At 48.1% G+C, this 22,342-nt stretch overlaps 1 pseudogene; it reads right to left on the bottom strand.

Annotated features, from left to right (window-relative positions):
* Window positions 1-292: 292 nt before the first annotated feature.
* Window positions 293-22,342, bottom strand: part of LOC132874776 (von Willebrand factor D and EGF domain-containing protein-like) — a 49,400-nt pseudogene continuing 27,350 nt past the window's right edge.

Here is a 22,342-nt window from a genome sequence, read left to right as displayed (position 1 = left end):
TCTTGAAAATCATTCTGCAAAATGCAGACGGGTATTTCGAACATTGTTATCGTAAACTACTAAATTAAATTTTGTTACTGCATTAATTTCACAAGTTATCAAGTTATTTCTGTCTCTGTCCATCTGTCTGTCTGTCTTTCACACATACATCTGATTCTCTCCTCTTTATTTCTCTCACCACACCCTGTCTCACCTTTTCTCTCTTTGTTTTTCTGTATCATCCTTATATTGATCTGTCTGTCTGTCTGTTTGACTTCCAGGCTGTGTGGGCTGTGATGGTGAAGCTGAATGTTCAGTGTTTCATGACCCTCAGTGTGAGGAGTCCCGAGTGTGAGAGCGACGCCCTATTTGGCCCCGCCTCTAACAGGAAGGACGCATCAGAGCCCTCGGGATCGAGAGCCTCCAGCTGATACACACAGTCCTCTCTGATAAACGGGTACAGGACGGACTGAGGGGCGAGGAACGAGGGAGGCAGGTTCTCTGGGATGAGAGGAAGAAGAGAGGGGAGGTGATGGAGAGACTGAATAATGAATGAGAACCAACAGAATCATGGAGTGAGACAGAGACGTTATCACTGTCCAGACTTCATCAAACACACACTTACCGGTAATACACTCACGTCTCCGTCAGCAACACACACTCCATCTATAACACACACCCTGTCCTGACAGACACAAACACAGACAGACAGCGTGTTGCGCAAGTATTCACCCCCTTGAGCTTTTCCACACACTGTCCAGCTACAGTCTGGAACTGAAATGAACTTAACGTGGGTTTTAGGTCATAAAGCTACACAAAAGAGCCCATGAAACTGAACTGTAGGGAAAAAAATACTGTTTACAATCATTCACAAATACAGAACAGTTCTGAGTGCCTAAGTATTCACCCCCATCATTAAACCCACAGCATCATGAAGAACAATACAAGTCTGAGACAAAGTTCTGTAAAAGTACTAATTAGGGTAGAAAACATCATCCTAAAGTTTGAACACTGCTCAGGATGACATTCTGCTTCTGGCAGTGAGTGAACGCTGGTGTGGTTTCACTGCCGCTACTCCTCGGAATTGCTGTGTGTTGTTTCAGTGATTTTCTTCACACTATCTGCCTATCATCGTTGTTTTAAACCACTTTTTTTTTTACCTTTAATATGTGCATATTGGAACAACATGCTACTGTACAACACCTGTCTGGCTTCTGCTGCTCCTGGACTATTGGCTACCTGTTTATGGGATTGAGCTACCTGAGCCACCATCTCAGGAATACAAGCTGTGGTTCTACTTCTCCATCTGTATAGATTTCTATCTAGGCCTACGATCCACCCTCTTCTGCCAAGGATATGCTAACTGTATAGCTAACAAGAAACTCTTTGAACTGTCTACCTGCCTGAAGTGCTTGTTCACCCAATGCTACCTGGACTGCTGCTACCCGGTACTGCCTTGTGTGACCCCTCTCATGGGTACTCTGCTGAATATCACTCTTTGGGTAAGTTCCTGCTTACTTTACTAGTGGGTGAGGTTCTTACTTGATAGTGCTGTTCCACTCTGCAGGACCTAGCTACCTCCATCACCTGTCCTAAAGAATGCCAGCGGTTTACACTTGTTGGCTAACATACTAGACTGCCAGAGCGTAGGGTTTCTGGTCTAGCCATAAACTCTGGAATGCCCTTCCACTAGCACTGTGCCAGTGCACAACATTATCCACCTTCAAAACTCTGCTGAAAACACGTCTTCAGAACTGCTTTCCCCACTGCCTCTTAACTGCTCCCATTGCTTCAAAAAAAAAAAAAGCCTTTTCTGTACTTCCATAGTTTACTCCCTTTCTAGCTTTGTACCACCCACCCTCTTTGTGTTGCCCCTCCTTGGTGGTGCTCTTGAGTACCTTTCTTAAATGTTTGTGTTACTTAGCTCTGTCTGTGTATCTGTTTTTCATCGAGTCTACAGTGTTCTTGGATTTTAAACTGTACAGTGTCCTTGGGTATCTTAAAAGGTGCTTATAAATACAAATTATTATTAGTATTATTTTTTTCCCCATGATTTCAAAATGGAAAGAATTCAACACAACCGCAACGGAGTCCATCCACCAAAATTCAGTGAGTGGGTAAAGAGGGGACATACAACCAATCCATCAGGGAACTCTGAACATCATGCCACCACCACCACGCTTCACAGTGAGCATGATGTTCTGAGGATGGTGTTGGATTTCCACCAAACATTGCACTTTGTACCAAAGTAAAAAAAAAAAAATTCAGTTTCATCAAAACAGAGAACCTTCTCCACATGGTTTCTGAGTCTGTCATGTTCCCTTTGGCAAACTTCATACAGAACCTCACACAGCTCACCACTCGTCCACAAAGCCCACGTCTGTGGAGTGTCTGGGGTTTCCTGGGAACAGCTTCTCACATCTGAGCTGTGGACCTGTCCAGCGTCGTATGCCGTTTCTTATTTTTAATCATTGTGCATTTTTGTCTTACTAGCTTCAAGAAAGAGAAAAATGAGAGGCTGGTGAGGATCGACTGACAGAACAGGAACTAAATCTATAGCTGGATTGTTGAAAAGGGCTTCAAGTGTGATAGAAATAATAATGGAATTGAACTAATTTGTTTCGTGGATGTTCCACAACATGTCTCGTCTCGTCTCGTCTTCTTCCGCTTATCCAGGACCGGGTCGCGGAGGCAGCAGTCTAAGCATGGAAGCCCAAACTTCCCTTTCCCCAGACACCTCGGCCAGCTCCTCGGGAAGAACACCGAGGCGTTCCCAGGCCAGCCGAGAGACATAGTCCCTCCAGCGTGTCCTGGGTCTTCCCCGGGGCCTCCTCCCGGGGGGACATGCCTGGAACACCTCCCCAGGGAGGCGTCCAGGAGGCATCCGAAAAAGATGCCCGAGCCACCTCAGCTGGTTCCTCTCGATGTGGAGGAGCAGCGGCTCTACTCCGAGCTCCTCCCGAGTGACTGTGCTTCTCACCCTATCTCTAAGGGAGCGCCCAGCCACCCTGCGAAGGAAACTCATTTCAGCCGCTTGTATCCGCGATCTTGTTCTTTCTGTCATTACCCAAAGCTCATGACCATAGGTGAGAGTCGGAACGTAGATCGACCGGTAAATTGAGAGCTTCGCCTTTTGGCTCAGCTCCTTCTTCACCACGACGGACCGGTAAAGCGACCGCATCACTGCGGAGGCTGCACCGATCCGCCTGTCGATCTCACGCTCCATCCTTCCCTCACTCGTGAACAAGATCCCGAGATACTTAAACTCCTCCACTTGAGGCAGGACTTCTCCACCAACCTGGAGAGGGCAAGCCACCCTTTTCCGGTCGAGAACCATGGCCTCGGACTTGGAGGTGCTGATTCTCATCCCAGCCGCTTCACACTCGACTGCAAACCGCCCCAGTGCATGCTGAAGGTCCTGGTTTGAAGAAGCCAACAGGACAACATCATCCGCAAAAAGCAGAGATGAAATCCTGTGGTTCCCAAACAGGATTCCTTCCGGCCCCTGGCTGCGCCTAGAAATTCTGTCCATAAAAATTATGAACAGAACCGGTGACAAAGGGCAGCCCTGACGGAGTCCAACATGCACTGGGAACAGGTCTGACTTACTGCCGGCAATGCGAACCAGACTCCTGCTCCGTTCGTACAGGGACCGGACAGCCCTTAGCAAAGAGCCCCGAACCCCATACTCCCGAAGCACCCCCCACAGAATACCACGGGGGACACGGTCGAATGCCTTCTCCAGATCCACAAAGCACATGTGGACTGGTTGGGCAAACTCCCATGAACCCTCGAGCACCCTATGAAGGGTATAGAGCTGGTCCAGTGTTCCGCGACCAGGACGAAAACCGCATTGTTCCTCCTGGATCCGAGGTTCGACTATCGGTCGAATTCTCCTCTCCAGTACCCTGGAGTAAACTTTCCCTGGGAGGCTGAGAAGTGTGATTCCCCTATAATTGGAGCACACTCTCCGGTCCCCTTTCTTAAAAAGAGGGACCACCACCCCAGTCTGCCACTCCAGAGGCACTGTCCCCGACCGCCACGCGATGTTGCAGAGGCGTGTCAACCAAGACAGCCCCACAACATCCAGAGACTTGAGATACTCAGGGCGGATCTCATCCACCCCCGGTGCCTTGCCACCGAGGAGCTTGCAAACCACCTCAGTGACTTCGGCTTGGGTAATGGACGAGTCCACCTCTGAGTCATCAGCCTCAGTCTCCTCAGTGGAAGACATGACGGTGGGATTGAGGAGATCCTCAAAGTATTCCTTCCACCGCCCGACAATGTCCCCAGTCGAGGTCAACAGCTCCCCACCCGCACTGTAAACAGTGTTGGCAGAGTACTGCTTCCCCCTCCTGAGGCGCCGGACGGTTTGCCAGAATTTCTTCGAGGCCGACCGATAGTCCTTCTCCATGGCCTCCCCGAACTCCTCCCAGTTCCGAGTTTTTGCCTCCGCAACTGCCCGAGCTGCAGCACGCCTGGCCTGCCGATACCCGTCGGCTGCCTCAGGAGTCCCGGAGGTCAACATGGCCCGATAGGACTCCTTCTTCAGCTTGACGGCATCCCTTACTTCCGGTGTCCACCACCGGGTTCGGGGATTGCCGCCACGACAGGCACCGGAGACCTTGTGGCCACAGCTCCGAACAGCTGCGTCCACAATGGAGGTAGAGAACATGGTCCACTCAGACTCAATGTCCCCCGCCTCCCTCGGAAGCTGGGAAAAGCTCTCCCGGAGGTGGGAGTTAAAGACCTCCCCAACAGAGTGCTCGGCCAGACGTTCCCAGCAGACCCTCACCATACGTTTGGGCCTGCCAGGTCTGTCCAGCTTCCTCCTCCGCCAGCGGATCCAACTCACCACCAGGTGGTGATCAGTTGACAACTCAGCCCCTCTCTTCACCCGAGTGTCCAAGACATAGGGTCGGAGATCAGATGACACGACTACAAAGTCGATCATCGACCTCCGACCTAAGGTGTCCTGGTGCCACGTGCACTTATGGACACCCCTATGCTCGAACATGGTGTTCGTTATGGACAAACTGTGACTAGCACAGAAGTCCAATAACAAAACACCACTCGGGTTCAGATCGGGGAGGCCGTTCCTCCCAACCACGCCCCTCCAGGTGTCACTGTCATCGCCCACGTGAGCATTGAAGTCCCCCAGTAGCACAATGGAGTCCCCAGTCTGAGCACCCCTCAGTACCTCTCCCAGGGACTCCAAGAAGGCCGGATACTCTATACTGCTATTTGGCCCGTAGGCACAAACAACAGCAAGAGCCCTCTCCCCAATCCGAAGGCGCAGAGAGGCGACCCTCTCGTTCACTGGGGTAAACTCCAACACATGGCGGCTGAGCTGGGGAGCTATAAGGAAGCCCACACCAGCCCGCCGCCGCTCACCATGGGCGACTCCAGAGAAGTGGAAAGTCCAGCCCCTCTCGAGGAGCTGGGTTCCAGAGCCCAAGCTGTGCGTGGAGGTGAGCCCGACTATCTCTAGCCGGTACCTCTCAACCTCCCGCACAAGCTCAGGCTCCTTCCCCCCCAGCGAAGTGACATTCCATGTCCCAACAGCCAGCCGCTGTGTCCGGGGGTCAGGTCGTCGAGGCCCCTGCCTTCGACTGCCACCCAATCCACACTGCACCAAACCCCTACTGCTACCTCTGTGGGTGGTGAACCCACAGGAGGTCGGGCCCACGTCGCCTCTTCGGGCTGAGCCCGGCCGGGCCCCATGGGCAAAGGCCCGACCACCAAGCGCTCGCATACGAGCCCCAACCCCGGGCCTGGCTCCAGGGTGGGGCCCCGGCTGCGTCCTACCGGGCGACGTCACGGTCCTGGATTTTTTCTCCATAGGGGTTTTTTGGTGAAACACAACATGTAAATGTAACTATAAAAGGATAAAAAATTTGACACACTGTTCTTTAATAAATACATAATTAACAATTATTCACTGAAGCTGAAGTGAATCTCAGTAAATAATAAACAAGACGAAGTCGAGGTTATTATTCACCAGTATTCACTGAGCCTGATCATTGAGTATAAATACACAAGTGATTATTAAAAAAATTAAAAATCATTTGAAAAAAATTAATTTCAAACTTCAAAATCTTCATGTAAATGTAATAACTTTGCGGCGCAGACTTGTGTCACTTCTCTACGCCGAGTCACAGAAAATACTTTGTTTTGAAATCAGTAAAATAAATCCCAGTCCCACCTTCCCTTTGAATAGTTTTAGGCCAAAGTTTGGAGCATCTTTAGTGCTTTTAGGATCAGCGTTTTCTTTCATCATCTGTAATTCTTCCTCACTTACAGTGACGAAGCGATCGGACGCCATTTTGCCGAGTCGCTTGAGGTGATTATCGAGAAATAGTCCGAATCTCTCAGCCAATCAGCATGCTCGATTATCACCTCTGTAGTTATACTAAATAATCATTATTGATAAATTACTGTGGTATAAGAAGAATAGAGCACTTAGGGACGTGCTGTTTTTAGCTTTCTTTTTCTCTCCTCCTGTGTAAAGTCCACAAGCGGAGGCCATCCACATCTGATCTGCTTTAATATCAACAGATCTTCATTTAAGGTACGTGAATCTTTTCATCATGGCACACCTTCAGCCTGTTCAGTGTGCTGAGTGCAGGATGTTTAGTCATTCTTCCTCCGTCACTAGCGATAGCTCTATTAGCTTTACTTGTGATAAGTGCAGATTAGTTAGCTCTCTGACAGAGAAGATCACAGTGCTAGAAGCGCATGTCCAGGCTTTAGAGCAGGTTAGTGAGCGTGAGAACAGTGTAGTTTCTGTTAGGGAAAGTCTGGACGCCCTAGGTGGAGTTAGCAATCCCCCAACTCCGGCATTAGAGCCCTTACAGCGGGGCGAATGGGTGACGGCTCGGCGGCATAAGCGTAGAGCCAAAGCTACCGCTGAGGCTCGCCCACGGGAGCACCACTCCTCTCCGTGTCACGTGTCGAACAGGTTTGCTCTCCTTAGTGATGCACCCACTGAGAAACCTGAAAGAGCTCTGGTTATAGGGGACTCTATCATACGGCACGTGAAATTAGCTCAGCCTTTAGGGGCACCAGCAGCTTTAGTCAGGTGTATACCGGGAGCCAGGGCGCCGGACACAGCAGGTAATCTTAGGGTCCTAGGCAAGCACAGGTTCTCAAAGATAGTTATCCATGCAGGAGCTAATGATATACGCCTTCGTCAGTCTGAGGTTACTAAGAGTAACTTTGTAGAGGTGTTTAAATTAGCGAAGGCGATGTCCGATGCTGTAGTATGCTCTGGCCCCATCCCAATGCGGCGTGGCGATGTAGCTTACAGCAGGTTATGGTCGCTGAACTGCTGGCTGTCCAGGTGGTGCTCTGAAAACAGTGTGGGCTTTATAGATAATTGGGCTAATTTTGAGGGCACTGCTGGCCTGTTAGGGCGGGACGGGATCCATCCCACTCGGGAAGGTGCTGCTCTCATTTCCTGCAGCATAGGTCATAGTCTCAGAACAGGCCTAGTTAATTTCTGACAATCCAGAGCCAAGGCCAGGGAGCAGACGACCAGGCTAAACCGACTGTCTGCTAGCTGCACAGAGTCGTCACTCAGGGCCCACTACATCGAGACTGTGTCTGTTCCCCGAGCTCAACAAAAAGGTAGAAATTTTCAGAGAGTTTGTTCCAGTAACCTAATCAATATAAAATTAGATCAGACTGACTGTACAGCTGCTGCCAGCACCTTTGATCTAAAGGTGGGGCTATTAAATATTAGATCTCTTACAGTACATCTAAAGCGCTAATGGTTAATGAACTCATTACTGATCAGGAGTTTAATGTACTGTGTTTAACAGAAACATGGATTAAGCCAAATGAATATATAGCATTAAATGAAGCGAGTCCTCCTGGATACAGTTATATACACCAGCCTCGTCTAACTGGCAGAGGAGGAGGCGTCGCGGTTATTTATAACGATTATCTAGGTGTAACACAAAAACCTGGTTATAAATTTAATACATTTGAAGTTCTTCATACAAATATAATGTATGTAGCCTCAAAAAATAAGTCTACCCAGTTAATTCCATTGCTTATTATTTACAGGCCCCCGGGGCCATATTCTGAGTTTCTTTCTGAATTTGCAGATTTTATCTCAGATCTGGTTATTTCCTTAGACAAAGCTTTAGTTGTCGGAGATTTTAATATTCACTTTGATAACCCAGAAGACCCTTTAAAAACAGTGTTTGTGTCCATTTTAGATTCAGTAGGGATTAATCAGAATGTCATAGGACCGACCCATAATGGTGGTCACACCCTCGATCTAATACTAACATTCAGATTAAACGTAGACAATATAGTCACACTTCCACAGTCTGAAGTTCTCAGATCATTATCTCATCTCATTCAAACTATGTCTGAGTAATAATATATGCACCTCACCACGCTACTGTATTAAACGTACATTCACGTCAACTACTGCACAGAGCTTTATAAATGATCTCCCAGAGTTATCAACTTTGATTGGGTCACTGTCAGCCCCTGCAGAACTTGATCAGGCAACTGAATGCTTAGAGTCAACATTCCGCCGTACTTTAGATAATGTAGCTCCTCTAAAAAGGAAAATGGTCAGAGACAAAAAATTAGCACCCTGGTATAATGATGACACTCGCACATTAAAACAGACCACTCGAAAATTGGAACGTAAATGGCGTCAAACAAAATTGGTAGTGTTCAAATTAGCTTGGAAGGAGAGCTTCCTGAAGTATAGAAAAGCTCTTAGTGCTGCGAAATCAACATATCTCTCCTCCCTAATAGAAGATAACAAAAATAATCCTAGATTCCTATTTAATACTGTAGCAAAATTAACCAGGGATAAGTCCACTATAGACACATGCACACCTGCAGTATGTAGTAGCAACGACTTCATGAATTTGTTTAATGACAAAATTGAGAATATCCGACAAAAAATTCAAACTACTAATTTAAGGTTAGACAATGAAAGTGACCTTGTAGTTAACAATATAACTGTATCAGATCATCAGTTAGAATGTTTTACTCCCCTAAAAGAAACTGAATTACTTTCATTAATCTCTACATCAAAAGCCTCAACTTGCGTACTAGATCCCTTACCGACACATCTATTCAAACAGATAATGCCTGGAGTAATTGAACCGCTTCTAAAAATAATAAATTCTTCTCTTATGATTGGCTATGTACCCAAATCCTTTAAACTAGCAGTTATCAAACCCCTGATTAAAAAACCTGACCTTGATCCCTGTCAGCTGTCCAATTATCGGCCAATATCAAACCTCCCCTTTATCTCCAAGATCCTTGAAAAAGCTGTGGCACAGCAGTTATGCTCATATTTACATAGGAATAACATCCATGAAATGTATCAGTCAGGATTTAGACCTCATCATAGCACAGAGACAGCACTGGTTAAAGTAGTAAACGACCTACTGTTGGCGTCTGATCAGGGCTGTGTCTCGCTGCTTGTGTTGCTTGACCTTAGTGCAGCATTTGATACCATTGATTATTCCATTCTTCTGGATAGACTAGAAAATGTTGTGGGAGTTAAGGGAATGGCCCTCTCCTGGCTCAGGTCTTATCTAACTGATCGTTATCAGTATGTTGATATAAATGGTGATATTTCTAGACGTACCGAGGTAAAGTTTGGTGTTCCACAAGGTTCTGTCTTGGGTCCACTGCTTTTTTCTCTATATATGTTACCTCTGGGCGATATTATTCGTAAACATTGTATTAGTTTCCATTGTTATGCTGATGACACACAGTTGTATGTTTCTGCAAAACCTGATGAGAGACACCAGCTTAATAGAACTGAGGAATGTGTTAAGGACATTAGACACTGGATGCTTATTAACTTCCTTCTGCTTAACTCTGACAAGACTGAAGTACTTGTACTCGGACCACATGCAGCTAGAAGTAAGTTTTCTGATTCCACAGTAACTCTGGATGGCCTTTCTGTTTCTTCACGTGCAGCAGTAAAAGACCTCGGAGTGATTATTGACCCCAGTCTTTCATTCAAAACTCACATTGATAACATCACCCGGATAGCTTTCTTTCATCTCAGAAATATTGCTAAGATAAGAAATTTAATGTCATTACATGACGCGGAAAAACTAGTTCATGCTTTCGTTCCCTCCAGGTTGGATTATTGTAATGCCTTACTGTCTGGATGTTCCAATAAGTGCATAAACAAGCTCCAGTTAGTTCAAAATGCAGCAGCAAGAGTCCTTACTAGAACTAGAAAATATGACCCCATCACCCCTGTCTTATCCACACTGCATTGGCTCCCAATCAAATTTCATATTGATTATAAAATACTACTATTGACCTTTAAAGCACTAAATGGTCTCGCACCACAGTACCTGAGTGAACTTCTGCTCCTCTATGACCCGCCACGCCTACTTAGATCAAAAGGTGCAGGCTATCTGCTGGTACTTCGTATAATGAAGGCTACATCAGGGGGCGGAGCCTTTTCTTACAAAGCCCCACAGTTATGGAACAGCCTTCCAAGTAGTGTTCGGGAATCAGACACAGTCTCAGCATTTAAGTCTCGGCTGAAAACAGATCTGTTTAGTCAAGCCTTGTGTTAATGGTGTTTATGAGGTAAAGGAGTAGATCTGGAGGGTCCTCAGACAGAGTGTTTTGGTAAACTGGGATGTATGGATGCTGTCAGTCCCCACTCGCTTGCTCACTCGAGGTTGTTGACGGTGTAGTGGCTGCTGCTTTATGTCCCGGGGCCCCTCATGCCTGTGTTACCTTCTGGCTCTCCCCTTTTAGTTATGCTGTCATAGTTAGTTGCCGGAGTCCCTGCTTATACTCAGTGCAATATGTATACTGCTCCTACTTATTCAGGTGACATTGGGCATACCTAACCACCTGTGTTTTCTTTCCCTCCCCCCCACCCCAAATCTGTCCCTCTGAGTTACATGGAGTCAACAGGAAATCTTTTGGTGGAGAGGGTGGAGACCTCGACTGACTATCGTAGCCTGCAGGGAATCGGCCGTCAGACATTCTGTCGCATGTCCCAGACCCGGTGAAATGTAACTGAATTGTCTTGGCCAGCCCTAAGGGTCCCATCTGCATCCCAGCATTGCTGAGGAGTGTGCTCCCATCACCCAATCAAGCATCCAGCCAGAGCAGGTCATGATATTTTTTACCATATTAACATGCCATTGTTGTGTGTTATGCCTGATGTAAAGACTCTCATCTCTGCGAGCCTACCACACAGATTTAATACTTGTCATTTTTAGGGCATACCTAACAACGTGTTTTCTTTCTCCCCCCCCCAATCTGTCCCCCTGAGTTACATGTTGATCCTGGGATTGAGATGCTGGCCTCTTCTGCCCCTCGGACCTGCTTGATCCATCCTGGTGCCCTGTGTCTGGTCGGAGTTTTATCGCCCCGCTCCTGTGAAGGACGGCCCCATGAGGACAGTTGAGGGTTATACCTGTTAAAACTGTTAATATTATAGTCAGGCTGTCTGTTGTTGCCCAAATGAGGATGGGTTCCCTTTTGAGTCTGGTTCCTCTCGAGGTTTCTTCCTCATGTCGTCTGAGGGAGTTTTTCCTTGCCACCGTCGCCACAGGCTTCATCATTGGGGATAGATTAGGGATAAAATTAGCTCATGTTTTAAGTCGTTCAAATTCTGTAAAGCTGCTTTGCGACAATGTTTATTGTTAAAAGCGCGATACAAATAAACTTGATGATGATGATGTTTTCAGAAAATCATCAACTTCAGGGTGGAAGCAGTGACTCCACTTCATCACACCACCCTATCCTCCGTATTACACTGTAACACACACACACACACACACACACACACACACACACACACACACAGTAGTGTAGCCCTTCCATGACCTTTAGTAGTTAAACAGGTGGAAACATGGCACAGTTCTTCCTCTTTGCTACAGGTCTTTCAGTAATGGTGAACTTCCACTGAACCGTGTGGCTATGGATGGGGTGAGGGATGGAGTAAGGGATGGGGTGAGGGATGGAGTAAGGGATGGGGTGAGGGATGGAGTAAGGGATGGGGTGAGGGATGGGGTGATGGACAGGACATTTAATAAAATGGATAAATGGCAAAGTTCATCGTGAGACAGCTGACACATAATTGGCAGAAGTAACTGACAGATGAATGGAACCCAGGCTGGACTGAAGAAGAGTCAGTGATTTATTAATGTAGCAGATAAAGTGTGTGTGTGTGTGTGTGTGTGTGTGTGTGTGTGTGTGTGTGTGTGTGTGTGTGTGTGAGAGAGTGAGAGAGAGGTTTGTGACACCGATATTTGCTGTTAAAGTGTTTTACCTTTAATTTACAGCTTCTAGAGCGTGAACACTGCTGACACACACCATCATACAGAGTCAACACCTTCCTATTACTGAACACCCCCACACACACACACGAGAGAGAGAGAGAGAGAGAGAGAGAGAGAGAGAGAGAGAGAGATGCTAAACTCCTGGTCCAAATCTCTGGAACAGTTTCACATGAAGACGTGTGAATAATCAGGAATTAGTTCCATCTGGTTTGTAATCATAAACCTCTGGATCTCCCCAAACACACACACACACACACACACACACACACACACACACACACACACACACACACACACTCGTTAAAGTACAGTGAGAGTGCAGAAAATATCCAGAAATGTGCATTAGCATTTCTGGCTGTTCATAATTATGGGAAGGTTAAAGGTTAATTTGTGTGAGAACGTTAAAATAATCGTAAAGTTCAGCCATAAGAACATTCAGATTTTGACTCCACTGTGACCGAGTTCTGTATTTATCTTCCATTTAGCATCAGGAAATGCCAGCCTTGTAAATACTGTAGCATGGTATGAGCATAACCCTCGTGACCCTGTCCTAAATTACAGAATGTTATCTCTTTGCTTTATCTTGCAATTAGCATCTTAAACGCTAGTTGCCACTCAGCACACTTTAGCTTTAGCCTTGAGAAATCATGTTCAGGGTGTGTACCATGATGAAACAAGGGTTAGAAAGGTAACGAGTGCCATCAGGGCACAAAGCGCATTAGCACAGTTAGCACTTTTAGCTGACAAACTTGAAGCACTTTGTGTGTGGAATGTGAAGAGATGGATAATAAACCTGCTTTATCATCTCTAACGCCACTGATGTCCTGATGTCCCGTCTCCCATCACTCAGAACGGGGAAATCATTTCCCACATCGCTGCGCTCACATTTTAAACCATGGTATCGTATTTTAAAGGTGCTGACCCCCCCCACACACACACACACACAACACAGAACGTTCCTTCACACAGCACTAAACCTGAACGGTTCGAGGGATTATACGGCTTATACACAAATTACTAATCTTACTGAAAGCAATAAACAGCAAGAAAGGAGTGAAAGCTATAAGTGTAAGAACACTCACTATCCTCGTGACGCTCACTAGTGTCCACCCACCGTTATACTAGCACATCAGGATTAGCCGTGTTAGCATTCTCAGATGACAAACGTCTCATAAAACTAGCAGCACATACAGAATGTTGGATATTAGCGTACAAGGAAAAGATTCAAAGATTTCTCAAAAGGTGTGAGAGATTCACACAGATTAACAAGATGATGATGATGAAGCTGTCAGCGATCCATTTCACCTGAAGGGTTCTTGACTTTCCCTCAACCTTCCCAACCACTCCACATTCACCCTCACACTAATGATCCTCTCCATCACAGGCTGCTCATTTATAACACACACACACACACACACACACACACACACACACACACACACACACACACACACACACCCTAAAGGTGAAGAGAATGAAGTGAGATTAAGGTCAAACCCTCACACTTCTGCAGGATGTCAGTTTTAAAGACTCACTCACTGCTCTCATGAAACAAAGTGAGAAATGCTAACAGGACAACAAAAACATTAGCAAAGCACATTAGCGCCTTTAGCTCGCAGCTGTTTGCTGAAAACGTTGCGGAACTCTGTGACTCAGAATTTCATGAACTCACTTTTATCTATTATTTAGCATAATAATGCTAAACAACTACTATATTAGCCAAAGCTGTTGTAGCTGAGCTAGCTACTGATGGAGGATAACCGAGACGTAAATGACGTCTCCTGTCCGTCCAACTGTGGCGATGATGACGCTAATAATTTTTTTTTTTTAAAAGACAAATGTTTACAAATCAAATGTTACATTTATTAACAATAACTGACTGTCCCTGGAATATAAAACACACCAGGCGTGTTAACATGTTTATCTGCACAACGGCTGATTCTGTTTCCTGAATTTCAACCTTTCAGACATCGAGCATGCAGCTGCTGGTCAGACAGGAAGTCCCCGCTGTCGGAGGCCATGCTGTGAGACGGGGAACAGCACGGTCCACAGCCTACGAGCTCAGGAACAGCGCTTCGGCTCTCCGCTCATCCACTCCTCATTCACACACCACAAATATAAACAAACAAAAACACACCACTGCCTGGGAATATAATACATATAGAGGAGAAGGACAGGATGGGGGCGTGGCATAGTATTCTAATGAGCAGCTTGACTGACAGCCTTCTGTCCAAGACCAGAATTACGCAGGAGTTACGGTCACGAGGTTCGCACTCATTCGACTCGTCAAGTGTGTGTGTTACTTTTCTCATTATGCTGTGAGACAGGTGGAAATAAAACTTAACCTTTAAATTCCACCAGCTATAAAGATCCTTTAATGTCTCATTAATATACGAGGAGAGAGAGAGAGAGAGAGAGAGGGGAAAGAGAGAGAGAGAGAGACATACGGGGAGAGAGGGAGAGATACAGAGGGGGAGAGAGAGAGAGGGAGATACAGGGGGAGAGAGAAAGAGATACAGAGGGGGAGAGAGAGATACAAGGGGAGAGAGAGACAAAGAGAGAGAAATACAGAGGGGGGAGAGATATGGGGGAGAGAGAGAGATACAGGGGGGAGAGAGAGAGACAAAGAGAGAGAGATACAAAGGGGGAGAGATATGGGGGAGAGAGAGAGATACAGAGGGGGAGAGAGAGAGACAAAGAGAGAGAGATACAGAGGGGGAGAGAGAGATAGGGAGAGAGACAGAGGGGGAGAGAGAGATACAGAGGGGGAGAGAGATAGGGAGAGAGACAGAGGGGGAGAGAGAGATACAGAGGGGGAGAGAGATAGGGAGAGAGACAGAGGGGGAGAGAGAGATACAGAGGGGGAGAGAGGGAGAGGGAGAGAGACAGAGGGGGAGAGACAGAGGGGGAGAGAGAGAGAGGGGGAGAGAGAGAGGGGGAGACACAGAGGGGGAGAGAGAGAGACAAAGAGAGAGATACAGAGGGGGAGAGAGAGATACAGAGGGGGAGAGAGGGAGAGGGAGAGAGAGAGACAAAGAGAGAGAGATACAAAGGGGGAGAGATATGGGGGGAGAGAGAGATATACAGAGGGGGAGAGAGAGAGACAAAGAGAGAGATATACAGAGGGGGAGAGAGAGAGACAAAGAGAGAGATATACAGAGGGGGAGAGAGAGAGACAGAGGGGGAGAGAGAGAGAGGGAGAGAGACAGAGGGGGAGAGAGAGAGAGGGGGAGAGACAGAGGGGGAGAGAGAGAGACAAAGAGAGAGAGATACAAAGGGGGAGACATATGGGGGGAGAGAGAGATATACAGAGGGGGAGAGAGAGAGACAAAGAGAGAGAGATACAGAGGGGGAGAGAGAGAGACAGAGGGGGAGAGAGAGAGAGGGAGAGAGACAGAGGGGGGGAGAGAGAGAGAGGGAGAGAGACAGAGGGGGAGAGAGAGAGAGGGAGAGAGACAGAGGGGGAGAGAGAGAGAGGGAGAGAGACAGAGGGGGAGAGAGAGAGGGGGAGAGACAGAGGGGGAGAGAGAGAGACAAAGAGAGAGATACAGAGGGGGAGAGAGAGAGACAAAGAGAGAGATACAGAGGGGGAGAGAGAGACAAAGAGAGATACAGAGGGGGGGAGAGAGAGAGGGAGATATACAGGGAGAGAGAGATACAGAGGGGGAGAGAGAGTCAGAGAGAGGGAGAGAGGGAGAATGAGGTTAAATGTTTGGTAACAGATCCAAACTGATCCTGAAGAACTGAAAGTGACATCAAACTCCACCAGAGACGAGAAATCAGCGGCAAAAATGTGAAGCTCTGCTTTACTGTGGGCTTCTAAAAAATACACCTTCATGTGGAGAAACACTCAGGACACACACACACACACACACAGACACACACACACACACACAGACACACAGTGAGTTTGGGCGAGTTGATGAATCCAAGGCCAAAAACTCTCACAGTGTCACAGCTGAACGCTCAAATATCACACAGTCCACTGTTCTCTAAATCAGTCAGTTACACACACACACACACACACACACACACACACACACACACACAGAGTGTTGTGAGAAGATGAGGCCAAGTCATGCCTGTGAAAACTTTCCAAACTTTCAAAGACAGTGTTTTTACCATTTTTGGCTGCTAATTTCCGTTAGCTCCCTAAGAGATATAATTAGCGAATGTTATGCGCGTGTGTAACGGTCAAAGTGAGGAACACACAGCTTTTATTACACATTAATGAACTCAAAACATTCTCCGTTTACCGTCACAGAAAGTGTGAGCGCAACATTAGCGCATCTTTCCAGCAGGAAGGTCAAGATGGGGGAAGGGGGCGGGGCTTCCAGGGGTCCCTTAACATCAGTCATTTAGAACACCTACACAACTGTCAATCATTCCAGATTCCCAGCGTGGAGGAAAGGAGACTCCGGCGTGTTTCTGAGCAGTAACTCGTCACAGCGCCCTCCGATGGTAAACTGCCCCCGTGTGAAGGTCAGCAGCTCGGTTCATTTCACGAGCTTTCAGATCCAGTCTGTAAAATTCTGTAAGAGTCTGAGCTCAGAGGAATAATGGAGCAGTGCCAGTGAAACCTCACAACGTCCTTAAATACTACACTGATCACCTTCTGTTCAGGTCGCTGTGAGAGCTTCACTGTTCGACTTGAACAATTTTCCGCATGAAACCATCAACATTAACAATCATTCAAAAAAAAGATCATATTGGAGAACGTCTGAGAGTAAACTGCACCATCTGTCCCGTCCCCGGTGATGGAGGAGAGCGAGTGTGTGAGTGCAGTGTTTGGATATGAGATATCACCATGAGAAGAGAAACATAATTAAGGGCCGTGTTTGGAGCTGAAGCGAGAGGAAGCGAGCGCTGATGAGGAGAACAGGAAGAACATCTGATCCTCTGGCAGCGTTTGATCACTCTGCCATCTCGAGTGGCAGCTGGGAGAAGTCATCCTGTCCCGCTTTAATTAAAACAACTTCTGGCTCCGGGCTCAAACACGTGAGAGGAGATCATCATAAATACAGAGTGAACATCCTGAGGAGACGACTTCACCATTCCTCCTTCACTCTCGCTTCATTTAGCCTCAAAACAGACGAGTTTTACTGCTGACACTAAACGCAACCTGGAAAATATGGTTACCCTGAGAGAACGGCCGCGTCTTTATCAGAAAACATTCTGGGAAATGGATGAAATGCCTGTATGAAACTCCAGAGGGTGTGGTCTAATATGCTAATGAGCACACTTGATCGATTGTCCTCTGTCTGAGACTCCGCCTTGAAATGTCACTCAAGAAGAGAATCAGGATTGAACCTCCATGTAGCAAACACACAATTATAGAGTTACACAGAATTACACACTCGCCAGGTTAGCGTTCTCTCGCTCAGTCACCAGGTTAGCGTTCTCTCACTCAGTCGCCAGGTTAGCGTTCTCTCACTCAGTCGCCAGGTTAGCGTTCTCTCACTCAGTCACCAGGTTAGTGTTCTCTCACTCAGTCGCCAGGTTAGCGTTCTCTCACTCAGTCACCAGGTTAGCGTTCTCTCGCTCAGTCACCAGGTTAGCGTTCTCTCACTCAGTCGCCAGGTTAGCGTTCTCTCACTCAGTCACCAGGTTAGCGTTCTCTCACTCAGTCGCCAGGTTAGTGTTCTCTCACTCAGTCGCCAGGTTAGTGTTCTCTCACTCAGTCACCAGGTTAGTGTTCTCTCACTCAGTCACCAGGTTAGTGTTCTCTCACTCAGTCACCAGGTTAGCGTTCTCTCACTCAGTCACCAGGTTAGCGTTCTCTCACTCAGTCGCCAGGTTAGTGTTCTCTCACTCAGTCACCAGGTTAGTGTTCTCTCACTCAGTCACCAGGTTAGTGTTCTCTCACTCAGTCGCCAGGTTAGCGTTCTCTCACTCAGTCACCAGGTTAGTGTTCTCTCACTCAGTCACCAGGTTAGCGTTCTCTCGCTCAGTCACCAGGTTAGCGTTCTCTCGCTCAGTCACCAGGTTAGCGTTCTCTCACTCAGTCGCCAGGTTAGTGTTCTCTCACTCAGTCACCAGGTTAGTGTTCTCTCACTCAGTCACCAGGTTAGTGTTCTCTCACTCAGTCACCAGGTTAGCGTTCTCTCACTCAGTCACCAGGTTAGCGTTCTCTCACTCAGTCGCCAGGTTAGTGTTCTCTCACTCAGTCACCAGGTTAGTGTTCTCTCACTCAGTCACCAGGTTAGCGTTCTCTCACTCAGTCACCAGGTTAGCGTTCTCTCACTCAGTCGCCAGGTTAGTGTTCTCTCACTCAGTCACCAGGTTAGTGTTCTCTCACTCAGTCACCAGGTTAGTGTTCTCTCACTCAGTCGCCAGGTTAGTGTTCTCTCACTCAGTCACCAGGTTAGTGTTCTCTCACTCAGTCACCAGGTTAGTGTTCTCTCACTCAGTCACCAGGTTAGTGTTCTCTCACTCAGTCACCAGGTTAGCGTTCTCTCACTCAGTCGCCAGGTTAGTGTTCTCTCACTCAGTCGCCAGGTTAGTGTTCTCTCGCTCAGTCACCAGGTTAGTGTTCTCTCACTCAGTCGCCAGGTTAGCGTTCTCTCACTCAGTCACCAGGTTAGTGTTCTCTCACTCAGTCGCCAGGTTAGTGTTCTCTCACTCAGTCGCCAGGTTAGCGTTCTCTCACTCAGTCGCCAGGTTAGCGTTCTCTCGCTCGCCAGGTTAGCGTTCTCTCACTCAGTCGCCAGGTTAGCGTTCTCTCACTCAGTCACCAGGTTAGCGTTCTCTCACTCAGTCGCCAGGTTAGTGTTCTCTCACTCAGTCGCCAGGTTAGCGTTCTCTCACTCAGTCACCAGGTTAGTGTTCTCTCACTCAGTCGCCAGGTTAGTGTTCTCTCACTCAGTCGCCAGGTTAGCGTTCTCTCACTCAGTCACCAGGTTAGCGTTCTCTCGCTCGCCAGGTTAGCGTTCTCTCACTCAGTCGCCAGGTTAGCGTTCTCTCACTCAGTCACCAGGTTAGCGTTCTCTCGCTCGCCAGGTTAGTGTTCTCTCACTCAGTCGCCAGGTTAGCGTTCTCTCACTCAGTCACCAGGTTAGTGTTCTCTCGCTTGCCAGGTTAGTGTTCTCTCGCTCGCCAGGTTAGTGTTCTCTCGCTCGCCAGGTTACTGTTCTCTCGCTCGCCAGGTTACTGTTCTCTCGCTCGCCAGGTTAGTGTTCTCTCGCTCGCCAGGTTAGTGTTCTCTCGCTCGCCAGGTTAGTGTTCCCTCGCTCAGTCACCAGGTTAGCGTTCTCTCGCTCAGTCACCAGGTTAGCGTTCTCTCACTCAGTCACCAGGTTAGCGTTCTCTCGCTCAGTCACCAGGTTAGCGTTCTCTCGCTCAGTCGCCAGGTTAGCGTTCTCTCGCTCAGTCGCCAGGTTAGTGTTCTCTCGCTCAGTCGCCAGGTTAGCGTTCTCTCACTCAGTCACCAGGTTAGTGTTCTCTCACTCAGTCGCCAGGTTAGTGTTCTCTCACTCAGTCACCAGGTTAGTGTTCTCTCACTCAGTCGCCAGGTTAGTGTTCTCTCACTCAGTCGCCAGGTTAGTGTTCTCTCACTCAGTCACCAGGTTAGTGTTCTCTCACTCAGTCACCAGGTTAGTGTTCTCTCACTCAGTCACCAGGTTAGTGTTCTCTCACTCAGTCACCAGGTTAGTGTTCTCTCACTCAGTCGCCAGGTTAGTGTTCTCTCACTCAGTCACCAGGTTAGTGTTCTCTCACTCAGTCACCAGGTTAGCGTTCTCTCACTCAGTCACCAGGTTAGTGTTCTCTCACTCAGTCGCCAGGTTAGTGTTCTCTCACTCAGTCACCAGGTTAGTGTTCTCTCACTCAGTCACCAGGTTAGTGTTCTCTCACTCAGTCACCAGGTTAGCGTTCTCTCGCTCAGTCACCAGGTTAGTGTTCTCTCACTCAGTCACCAGGTTAGCGTTCTCTCACTCAGTCACCAGGTTAGCGTTCTCTCACTCAGTCACCAGGTTAGTGTTCTCTCACTCAGTCACCAGGTTAGCGTTCTCTCGCTCAGTCGCCAGGTTAGCGTTCTCTCACTCAGTCACCAGGTTAGCGTTCTCTCACTCAGTCACCAGGTTAGCGTTCTCTCACTCAGTCACCAGGTTAGCGTTCTCTCACTCAGTCACCAGGTTAGCGTTCTCTCACTCAGTCGCCAGGTTAGCGTTCTCTCACTCAGTCACCAGGTTAGCGTTCTCTCGCTCGCCAGGTTAGTGTTCTCTCACTCAGTCGCCAGGTTAGAGTTCTCTCACTCAGTCACCAGGTTAGCGTTCTCTCGCTCGCCAGGTTAGCGTTCTCTCACTCAGTCGCCAGGTTAGCGTTCTCTCACTCAGTCACCAGGTTAGTGTTCTCTCACTCAGTCGCCAGGTTAGTGTTCTCTCACTCAGTCACCAGGTTAGTGTTCTCTCACTCAGTCACCAGGTTAGCGTTCTCTCACTCAGTCACCAGGTTAGTGTTCTCTCACTCAGTCACCAGGTTAGTGTTCTCTCACTCAGTCGCCAGGTTAGCGTTCTCTCGCTCAGTCACCAGGTTAGCGTTCTCTCACTCAGTCACCAGGTTAGCGTTCTCTCACTCAGTCACCAGGTTAGTGTTCTCTCACTCAGTCGCCAGGTTAGCGTTCTCTCGCTCAGTCACCAGGTTAGCGTTCTCTCACTCAGTCACCAGGTTAGCGTTCTCTCACTCAGTCACCAGGTTAGTGTTCTCTCACTCAGTCACCAGGTTAGCGTTCTCTCACTCAGTCACCAGGTTAGCGTTCTCTCACTCAGTCGCCAGGTTAGTGTTCTCTCACTCAGTCACCAGGTTAGTGTTCTCTCACTCAGTCACCAGGTTAGTGTTCTCTCACTCAGTCACCAGGTTAGTGTTCTCTCACTCAGTCACCAGGTTAGTGTTCTCTCACTCAGTCGCCAGGTTAGTGTTCTCTCACTCAGTCACCAGGTTAGCGTTCTCTCACTCAGTCACCAGGTTAGCGTTCTCTCACTCAGTCACCAGGTTAGAGTTCTCTCACTCAGTCACCAGGTTAGTGTTCTCTCACTCAGTCACCAGGTTAGCGTTCTCTCACTCAGTCACCAGGTTAGTGTTCTCTCACTCAGTCGCCAGGTTAGTGTTCTCTCACTCAGTAACCAGGTTAGTGTTCTCTCACTCAGTCGCCAGGTTAGCGTTCTCTCGCTCGCCAGGTTAGTGTTCTCTCACTCAGTCGCCAGGTTAGCGTTCTCTCACTCAGTCACCAGGTTAGTGTTCTCTCGCTCGCCAGGTTAGTGTTCTCTCGCTCGCCAGGTTACTGTTCTCTCGCTCGCCAGGTTACTGTTCTCTCGCTCGCCAGGTTAGTGTTCTCTCGCTCGCCAGGTTAGTGTTCTCTCGCTCGCCAGGTTAGGGTTCCCTCGCTCAGTCACCAGGTTAGCGTTCTCTCGCTCAGTCACCAGGTTAGCGTTCTCTCGCTCAGTCACCAGGTTAGCGTTCTCTCGCTCAGTCACCAGGTTAGCGTTCTCTCGCTCAGTCGCCAGGTTAGCGTTCTCTCGCTCAGTCGCCAGGTTAGAGTTCTCTCGCTCAGTCGCCAGGTTAGCGTTCTCTCACTCAGTCACCAGGTTAGCGTTCTCTCACTCAGTCGCCAGGTTAGTGTTCTCTCACTCAGTCACCAGGTTAGTGTTCTCTCACTCAGTCACCAGGTTAGCGTTCTCTCACTCAGTCACCAGGTTAGTGTTCTCTCACTCAGTCACCAGGTTAGTGTTCTCTCACTCAGTCGCCAGGTTAGCGTTCTCTCGCTCAGTCACCAGGTTAGCGTTCTCTCACTCAGTCACCAGGTTAGCGTTCTCTCACTCAGTCACCAGGTTAGTGTTCTCTCACTCAGTCACCAGGTTAGCGTTCTCTCACTCAGTCACCAGGTTAGTGTTCTCTCACTCAGTCACCAGGTTAGTGTTCTCTCACTCAGTCGCCAGGTTAGTGTTCTCTCACTCAGTCACCAGGTTAGCGTTCTCTCACTCAGTCACCAGGTTAGCGTTCTCTCACTCAGTCACCAGGTTAGAGTTCTCTCACTCAGTCACCAGGTTAGCGTTCTCTCG

Source organism: Neoarius graeffei, chromosome 27 (genome assembly GCF_027579695.1).
Source record: "Neoarius graeffei isolate fNeoGra1 chromosome 27, fNeoGra1.pri, whole genome shotgun sequence".
NCBI lineage: Eukaryota > Metazoa > Chordata > Actinopteri > Siluriformes > Ariidae > Neoarius > Neoarius graeffei.
Note: the sequence above shows the minus strand (reverse complement) of the source record. Positions and strands in the feature narration are given on the sequence as shown.